Source organism: Tiliqua scincoides, chromosome 3 (genome assembly GCF_035046505.1).
Source record: "Tiliqua scincoides isolate rTilSci1 chromosome 3, rTilSci1.hap2, whole genome shotgun sequence".
In the NCBI taxonomy this organism is placed as follows: domain Eukaryota; kingdom Metazoa; phylum Chordata; class Lepidosauria; order Squamata; family Scincidae; genus Tiliqua; species Tiliqua scincoides.
In genome coordinates, this window is record NC_089823.1 from 13,745,137 (window position 1) to 13,755,117 (window position 9,981).

The following is a 9,981-nucleotide window of genomic DNA, read 5'->3' on the forward strand; positions in this document are numbered from 1 at the left end:
AAGTCCACCTCCAAAACCACAACACCACCCTGGCTCTCATATCACCACCACCCTGGCTCTCATATGGACCTAAGCAGGCTGGAGTGCTCTAGCATAAGATGGTAAGGCACAAATACTTTAATAAATAAACCATTTGTTGACTGAATTACATTCACACAGAGTTGCAGTAGAATACTATATATACTATACTACTATTCTGTGTATACAAGAATATACATTGTGTATAACATCAGTTATAAGAATATACTGTATATTCGCTGGGTGCAGCACTACTCTGAGCTATATTCCAGAGAAAATGTAGTCACCGAAGAAGCACTGAACAACATTGAGTGCCTGCCTGTGCTGGAAGAGCTTGACAGTGAACCAACCCTAGAAGAACTTCACGTGGCCCTGGACTCCCTTGCCTTTGGCAAGGCACCTGGAAAAGACAGCATCCCTGCTGAAGTCCTAAAATGCTGCAAAGAGATCATCGTCACTGAGCTGCATGAAATCCTCTGTCTCTGCTGGAGAGAAGGTGGAGTACCTCAAGACATGAGGGATGCAAACATCATCACGCTGTACAAGAACAAAGGTGACAGGGGTGACTGCAACAACTACCGCGGCATCTCTCTCCTTAGCGTTGTAGGAAAGCTGTTTGCCCGAGTTGTACTAAAGAGGCTCCAGGTACTTGCAGAGAGCGTCTATCCAGAATCGCAGTGTGGATTCCGAGCCAACAGGTCCACCACTGATATGGTATTCTCCCTTAGACAACTGCAGGAGAAATGCAGGGAACAACGACAGCCACTCTTTATAGCCTTCATAGATCTCACAAAGGCTTTCGACCTGGTCAGCAGAGACGGCCTCTTCAAGATTCTCCCCAAGATTGGATGTCCACCCAGGCTCCTCAGCATCATCAGATCTTTCCACAAGGACATGAAGGGCACTGTTGTCTTCGATGGCTCCACATCAGACCCTTTTGACATCCGAAGCGGAGTGAAGCAGGGCTGTGTTCTTGCACCAACCTTGTTTGGGATTTTCTTCGCTGTCCTGCTGAAGCAGGCCTTTGGAACTGCAACAGAAGGCATCTATCTCCGGACCAGATCAGACGGAAAGCTCTTCAACCTCTCCAGACTGAGAGCAAAATCCAAAGTCCAGCTGAAATGTCTGCGTGACTTCCTCTTTGCCAACGATGCAGCTGTCACTACCCACTCTGCCAAAGATCTCCAGCAGCTCATGGATCGTTTTAGCAAGGCCTGCCAAGATTTTGGACTGACAATCAGCCTGAAGAAAACACAGGTCATGGTTCAGGATGTGGACTCACCTCCCTGCATTACAATCTCTGAGCATGAACTGGAGGTTGTCCATGACTTTGTGTACCTTGGCTCAACGATCTCCGACACACATTCTCTCGATACCGAGCTAAACAAGCGCATCGGTAAAGCAGCTACCACGTTTTCCAGACTCACAAAGAGAGTCTGGTCCAACAAGAAGCTGACGGAACATACCAAGATCCAGGTCTACAGAGCTTGCGTCCTGAGTACACTTCTGTACTGCAGCGAGTCATGGACTCTTCGCTCACGACAGGAGAGGAAACTGAACGCTTTCCACATGCGCTGCCTCCGACGCATCCTCGGCATCACCTGGCAGGACAAAGTTCCAAACAACACAGTCCTGGAACGTGCTGGAATCCCTAGCATGTATTCACTGCTGAAACAGAGACGCCTGCGTTGGCTTGGTCATGTCGTGAGAATGGATGATGGCCGGATCCCAAAGGATCTCCTCTATGGAGAACTCGTGCAAGGAAAGCGCCCTACAGGTAGACCACAGCTGCGATACAAGGACATCTGCAAGAGGGATCTGAAGGCCTTAGGGATGGACCTCAACAAGTGGGAAACCCTGGCCTCTGAGCGGCCCGCTTGGAGGCAGGCTGTGCAGCATGGCCTTTCCCAGTTTGAAGAGACACTTTGCCAACAGTCTGAGGCTAAGAGGCAAAGAAGGAAGGCCCATAGCCAGGGAGACAGACCAGGGACAGACTGCACTTGCTCCCGGTGTGGAAGGGATTGTCACTCCCGGATTGGCCTTTTCAGCCACACTAGACGCTGTGCCAGAACCACCTTTCAGAGCGCGATACCATAGTCTTTCGAGACTGAAGGTTGCCAATATGATATTCTGTGTATAGAATGCATATCTATTAGAAGATCAATGTAAGTTAGCAAAAGTATACTTAAGATTGTAGCCCTTGTAGAATAACTACCCAAGATCATTCAGAACTGACCAGTTTATCCCTTCTTCATACCTGACTTACAAGAGACTTTACAAAACCTAAGCCTAGGAAAAAACATAGCATCTTAAGAGGATGACTTGTCTACGCTCAAGAAGGCAGGCTAAAAATTAAGTAAATAAGAAAATTAGAAGGTTACCAGGACCTATAAACAGAAGCTAAGTTGAAAAAAGTGTAATAATAAGCCTCCTAAATACCATTAACAATTGAATAAATGCATCAAAATTATCTGCAAGGCACTTTTGAGTTCAAGCTCTTTACTCTGTGGGGGCAACACCAGAAATTATTTATATAGCTCTTCAATGCCAGGTCTATGTAAGCTTCCTGGGCTCCTTTGTGGTAGGATAAGTTATTTAATTTTTAATTTATTTATATTCTATGATGCAGCATAGAAATCAGTTTGTAAATAACTATTACACAACCCAATTAATTTTAATCATTTACAAGGCTGTACAGCAATGCAATACTTCAGTCTTCCCAAAAAAGGCTGTATAGTAAGCAAGCCTCACCCTGGCATGGTGATAAAGTAAGGAGAAAAGCATCACCTGCAAGATTTTGCTTCCCTTTAAGCTGTAAAAGGCACAGGAGCCCAGCTACAGAAGCAGTTGATAAGTCTAGCTTGTAAGGTTGCCAGCTTTTCAGCCAGTTACAGTAGCTCTGCCTAAGTGAAGCGCAATGTTCAAAGAATAGCAAGTGACTAGGAAGTGTGAACTGAGAGTTCTAGGAACATACAACTTCCTCTTTTCTGAAAAAGAAAATTTCTGGGCCCCCTCCTTTGGCTCCTAGGCCCCCTTTCTAACCCTGGGCCCAGGTACAATTACCCCCTTTACCCTCCTCTCTTTGGCCCTGGCCCCAAACATTTCAATCAGTCCACAAAGGGAAAGTTCTCCAATTCCTGGTCAAGGGGTTGTGTTAACTGAGAGCCCATTCCTGTGCAGGTCTACGCAGAAGTAAGTCCCATTATCATCAATGGGACTTACTCACAGGATAATGTAGTTAGGATTGCAGCCTGACTCTCTTGTCCAATCTCTGTTGTAAATTGCCCAGCTGGATCTTCTGAAATATTCATTTCTCAGATTTCACCCTCTGTGCATTAATTATAACCATTTGCAAAATTGTCCTTTCCCACCACCCCCATTAGGCGGAGAAAACCTCACCCTTTCATTAGGAGGCTAGAACAAGAGCTATTAAATCCTGACACACAAGTTAGTCTGTTAACCCTGGAGTCTTAATTCTCAGTGGCCTGCAGTGTTTGCTCTTGAATGTCAGTTACATAAAGGCATATGTGGCAACCCACATAAGCCAGTCTTTTAGTGGAACAAAAGGATTGGCTGACACCTATTGTCTCACTTCTGGAATATTTATCAGAATTGAGCAAATTCAGCCCTACAGTATGCCACCTCTTCTGCTTTTCGTAGAAAAGTAAATTGCCTTGTTTTCCTAAAAGCTTTGCGCCCTAATGATGGGGATAATCCAAATATCCATGCAGGTTTTGCTATTGCCCTGTGCTTTGCAAAACTGTAAACAGTAATTAGGGTATGTCTAAGATGTTAAAAAGTAGACTCAACTCTGGACTATTTTTATATTTTAAAAAAGCAAGTAGGAAAAGATGATTCAGTCATCTTTATTATTGGTATTATCTAGTAACAGCCCAGGCTCCCAGCTTTGCTGTCTTCGGCAGGTGCTCAGCCTTGGATGTCACCCTCCAGTGAGTGCCTTCAAGGAAGGATGCCCACCACTTCAAACACCTCCCATCAACCATGTTTCCCAATAGCTTTAATTTAAGGCTTACAGGGAACATGCGTGTGCACCTTGCATGTAGTGCTAGGCATCTTCCAGGAGGGCATAGCCCAGTGCAGTAAAGTGATCACCACAAAGATTGGAGGAAGTGAAATTGGTCTGTGGTTGCTCAGCACCACCTTGGAGAAGCAGGGGCGGCAGAGCACCTGCTGTCTCCAAAAAGTGACACTTTTTTCTCTGGAGACTGCAGGAGGTAGCGAAATCGGTCTGTGGCTGTCCCCTTGTACCTTGGCTGGCAAGCAGGTGGTCTGGGGGCAACGGGGCGGGGGGCAGTCAGCACCATTTGGCCACTCTATTTTTTTTAAGTGAGGATATCACTCCTATCACACACACTTCCAGGTGTGGCATCAGGGGATGCCATTTTGAACTTTGCCCCAGGCTTCAGGGTGGAGAGCTCTACCACTGGAAAGCATTAATAAGATCAGAAGCCCAATTATCATGGATCCCAAATCTACACAGAATAGGGCATGGCACTTTCACAACAGTCAGCCTATTAAATTTACCTCCAGCTGATCCGAGCTCCTTCTAGCTCCACCAGGATCTGGAAAGGATCTGGCAGAGCCAGAGTTCATTGTCTTTCATAAACTGATGTGTTTAGGGAACTGTAGCATTGGCACCTTTCCTTCTTTCTCAAAGCAGGAGTCTCTGCAGTGTTGTGAATCCAGTTCACACCTGAGCTTCTTCCAGAGGATGTGATAAATAATGTTAAGGATTATCTTTACATCACAAACTTTTCACAGGGAAGAAGCTCTTGTAAGTAAGTAAGTAAGTAAGTAAGTAAGAAAAGCTAATGAGGCAAGTGCTACATTTTGCGCCATGTTATTCTTTAAATCAGAAGTTTTTTAAAGGAAATATTTAAAGGCACGTTCTGAGTGATTTTATTCAGCAGGAACCTTTTATTGCCACAGCTAATGAGTTCCCGCTAGAATAAACATTGTGGCAACTTATCCCAAAAAACAGGACGTGTCCAAGCAATTAGAGGAAGAGGGGACCCACTTCTAATGAAGAACGTTCAAGCACGTGTGCTTAATGAGTGGAGCACTGAAGAATTACCTATTGCGTTCCCGCAAAGGCTTTAGATCAGTTCTCATTGTTACTGATGGTGATTTGAGATACTTTCAGCTAGCATCTTCTGTAGTAACCACCAGAACTCATCTCCAATTCCCACTGATTTCATTTTAACTCGCATGAGTTCCAGCACAGCATCAGTTCTGCTGGATAAGCTGCCCAGTGTTTCTTGGCTCCAGTTTTCTTCCATTCACATTCCGCTCCTGCTTCTCTGCCATTTCAAGGAATCCCAACAAAACTATACCTTCTAATACCTGATGACGACTCATCATCTTGATCGTCTTTCAACGATATGACCACTTGTTCAGCCCAAGCAGCCCAATCCTATTGAAATTCCCCCACGCTTATGCAGTGGGGCTAGCACGACTTGTGCTGTATCCCGCAGGGGAATTTAGCAGCCTGGAGGTCTCTTCGATGTAAGAGGACATTTTTCCCCTTGTCCCAGGGAAAGCCCTAGCAGTCGCAATGGGTGTACTCGGACCTGCACCTGCTAATTTGCCAGTGCAAGTCTGAGTGGATCCCTGTTGGCAGATCTGACCTGGGAAGGGGGATAAGATGCAGCATGCACCAGCACTGCCTATCCTGCCAACCTCCCAGACCCAATCTACCCACCCTGTCCCCTCCCTGTCCTGTTACATCCCTCCCCACCATCCCTCTACCCCTCCATTGCGCAGGGCTTAGGGTCCAATCCTATCCAATTTTCCAGCACCAGTGCAGCCACAATGTTGCCCCAAGGTAAGGGAACAAATGTTCCCATACCTTGTGTAGGCCTCTGTGACTGTCTCTCCACCACAGGATGCAGTGCACGCCCAATTGGCACAGTGGCACCTGCTCTGAAAAATTTGTTAGGATTGGGCCCTCACCTGGTTCAGCACATGCTGAAGCTTGCAGTGCCACCAGCGGGACAGTGCAGGCCTTCCTGCCAGCACTACCAACTGCTACACTGTTACAAAGTGCTTTATGGCACTTGTGTGACAGCCTGCAACAGTGGAGTAAGTGCTCTTTCAGCACAGGAGGAACTTAGGGTTGCTCCATGAGTTTTTATTAGTGCTATAGAAGAGTGGAGCAAGTGCAACTGTCATGGAGGGTACAGTAGAAAAGCCCTTCCTGTGGCATTTTGCATGTGCAAAGTGCCTTGCATAGTATGTTCAACTTCAGGGATTGAGAGTATCAACATGTTAAAAAAAAAAAACAACACCTGCCTTGCTGAGCAGATTAACAGTTCATTAGAATTCTGGACTAGTTGACCAGTCTGCTCTAGCGAGGAAGTTCTTGTTTTTGTAATGTTAATGCTTAGCAATCAAAACAACTCACACTAAGAGAAAGGAAAAAAACAGTAGCATAGCTAGAGAGGAGGGGAAATGGTCGGTACTGCGGGCGCCGTGTAAGCGGCCCCTCTCACTGTCAGAGCCATTCTGGGCAGCGATGACAATGCATTAGCACTGCTCGAACCAAGCAGAATCACCTATAAGTTGCCATCACTGCCCCAATGGCTCTGATGGTTACTGGGAGGGGTCACTTACATGGCACATTTTTGCGCCTGCAATACTTACTGCGCCACACACACACACACACACACACACACACACACACACACACGCACCCAGCTACACTACTGGCTGTGTTCAGATAATCATGAAAAAACAAGTGGCAGCTGCCAGCTGAATTGCAGCCTCTGGAGCTCAGTCCTCCAGAAGACGGGGAGACCTGGTGGCAAACATCAATGCTGTGAGCTCTGCTGGAGTTCTAGGGCTCTGAAGCATGCCTATGGGTGCTGCACGATGACCCTGAACTTAACTACATAAAAGTTGTCATGATCAGGGGAAGACCAATTCATACCAAGCCATAAGTCCCCAAATGTACTTCATCCCACCCTACTCAGATGAGTGCAGCTGCTATGGTGTCCCTTTATACTAAGAATCTTCTGAAGCAGTGGTTCCCTAACTGTGGGTCGGGACCCACTGGTGGGTCACAACCTGACTTTTGGTGGGTCTCCAAAGAGTGATGGAAAGATCAGATAATTAATTGACTCAAACCCTGAGGCTGTTCAAAAATCAGATACTGTAGCAGCTAATTATCCTGCAAAGAGCTCAGCGACTGCAGTACCCCAGCATGTGTAAATATAGGGAGGTAAATGTTTCTGGGTCTTTTTTCTGCATATTATTACTTATAAATAAATAAAATATTTTTTCTAGATCTTTTTTAAAAGTCTGGTAAACCTAGGTGGGTCCCGATTGAGTGTCATTTTAAGAAGTGGGTCCTGGTGCTAAAACATTTGGGAACACTGTCCTGAAGGGTATGTTCAGTCTTGCTGCTCAAAGCTTAGCCCCAACTCTCAAGGTTAAAAGCAGTACCTAAGAAATGGACCGATCAATTTTTTTTTCCAAGTTAGCTGCATTTTGAAGGTGAAAGCGTACCACCAACAATTTTCTCCCAATTATACGTTTAGGTACAAAAAATCCTGGAATAATTGTGTATAAGAGCAGAGGGGAAAATGACAGTGATGTTGCGTGTTCCTTTTCAGCTTTATTGATTTTTCGGTATTGCATACTCACCTCTGAGACCTGTATGAAAATTACTCAGTTTGATGGTGACTCAACATTATTAGTCATTCTGGCAAAAGTAGATCGTATTGATATGTCCGAGTCAATTTGTGCTCCTCTACCTGGGGCAATAAATGTGTGGTTGAAACTAACAGCACTGTCTCATTGATGGAACTAGTGTTCCACCAGCACTGGCTACCATAAAGCAGCTGTAAAATGTGCTCTAGCCATGCGCACTGCCAAAGCTATGGTGAGAAAGCCAGAGCCTTCCCACACATGTCATCCCAACTCTGGCTGTTCACCAGAGCAGGTAAACCAGTGTGGGAAGGGTGGGGAGGGAGCAAAACAGGGCAGGGAGTGGGAAGGAACAGGGAGGCTACCGGAGGGGTAGACCCAGTGGCAATGGTACATGCCAGATCCTATCGCCTTTTCCACAGCCTCCCTGTCGCCTTTCTCTCCTACAACTTGCACCAGCTAAAGAGATGGCACTGGTCCAAGGAAACCTATTGCAGAGTAGAAGGTTTACAGCCCAGTCTTATGCATACTTAGAGTCAATGGGGCTTACTCTGAGGAAATTGTGGATAGGATTGGGCTGTTAGTCCCCTTTCCCCTCTGAAGTTTTCCACTCCACCCCCTCTGGATACAGTGTGCACCTTTTCAGAACAGCTGCACTGGTGGGGGGGGGGGAAGAATAGGATTGGGCCATAAATGATTCGTACACCCACCTGGTTAGGATATTTGGCCGATCAGATGGATGTATACAAGGACTTTTTCTGCCTGTGGACTGTGCCCTGCTTTCTCACAGAGCGTTAAGACCTTTGAGACAGTTATGGGAATTCACAAGAACAAATTGGGAACGTGCATTTCTGACTTGCTGGGTGTGTTGGGTCAGTGAACCAGGAGTGCATATGATCGGTCGCAGAGACACAGGACTGTGACACCATCCCTTTTAAAAGACATCTAGGTCACTGTCTGGCATCTCTGGGCACAGCTGGGAAAGACCCCTGTCTGAAACCCTGAGGAGCCACCACCAGTTCATCCAGATAACACTGACCTAGGTGAGTTCTCCCTCATCGTCATACAATCATATGTGTCAATTTCACATAGACCAGGTGGAACTGTATATAACAGAGCTGGTCCTTGCAGTCCAAGTTTCGAGCAGCAGTCCCCTTACCCTGAGGAGGCCTCAGTATTGGGGGGGGGGGCGCACAAAGGTTGTAAATGCTCCAGGCAGGATGGGGAGGAAGTAGCATTGCACCACTATTCCCCCCCCCCCCGTGGCACCTTGTACAGAGGCCTTCAGAGATAGATGAATGGCCTTTTCTTGCACTGTTGAAGTGCCACCAACAGAAAGGCCCCCCAGTTTTCTTTCTGTGTCAAGAAGTTTGTTCTGCACTTCCACTTCATTTGAACTTCATAGTCCCCTTCAAGCTTCTGGGCCTCCTACACAATACATGAATGTCAGCAATCAGGTTAGCTTGCTTACGTACAGCTGTGAAATGTCAGTTATATAAGCTTCTTTGGTGTGTGTGGATAAGCAGAGGGAAGTCTTTTTCAAGCCCCCACCCCACCCCACCCTCAGCTCTATTTACATCCAACAGCCCCTTTTGATTAAAAAAAATGCTCTTCCTCCGCCCTCAACCATGTAACAGCAGCAGCACTTAGAAGGATAATAGCAGCTACGTTGTAAGAGAAGCAATGCTGTGAACATGTTTCATGCTGTAGGACAGTGTGTGTGTTTTTTACTTCACATCCATTGTTCATCGTAAAGTGACAATAGAAGCTGTTTTCGTGTAAACAAAAATGCAAATAGGATCAGCAGGGAAGAACTGGTTGTTTGTACCCAGGACTCTTTTATGCTATCAAACCTCCTCTGTTTCAAAAGCTTGTGTCACAAGAGGTGTTTCTGTCCTCTGGGAAATTGGCATTGATATTATTTCCAAATTCAACCAGAACCAAAACGCAACAGCAATTGTTACTACTTCTCATGTTAATAATGTAGGTGATAATAATTGGCCCGGATGTGAGAGAGCAAGTGTACAACTGCTAGGGTTGTGCACAATACCCTATTTTTAAAAGCTGAAATTGATCAGCTGTTTGATGGGGGACACTGGATTCAGCCCCCCCTCCCTTTTCTAACAGTCAGATTGGCAGGCTTCCGAATTTTGGCAGACGGCTGTGCATGTCCCAGTTCTCTGATTGGAAATGGGACATGCATCTGCTTGTGCAGGGCCAGTCCATCTGTGAAGCAGACTGAGATATCCACCTCTGGCAGCTGGCTGGCAGGGGGTATCCACCTCCATGTATTGG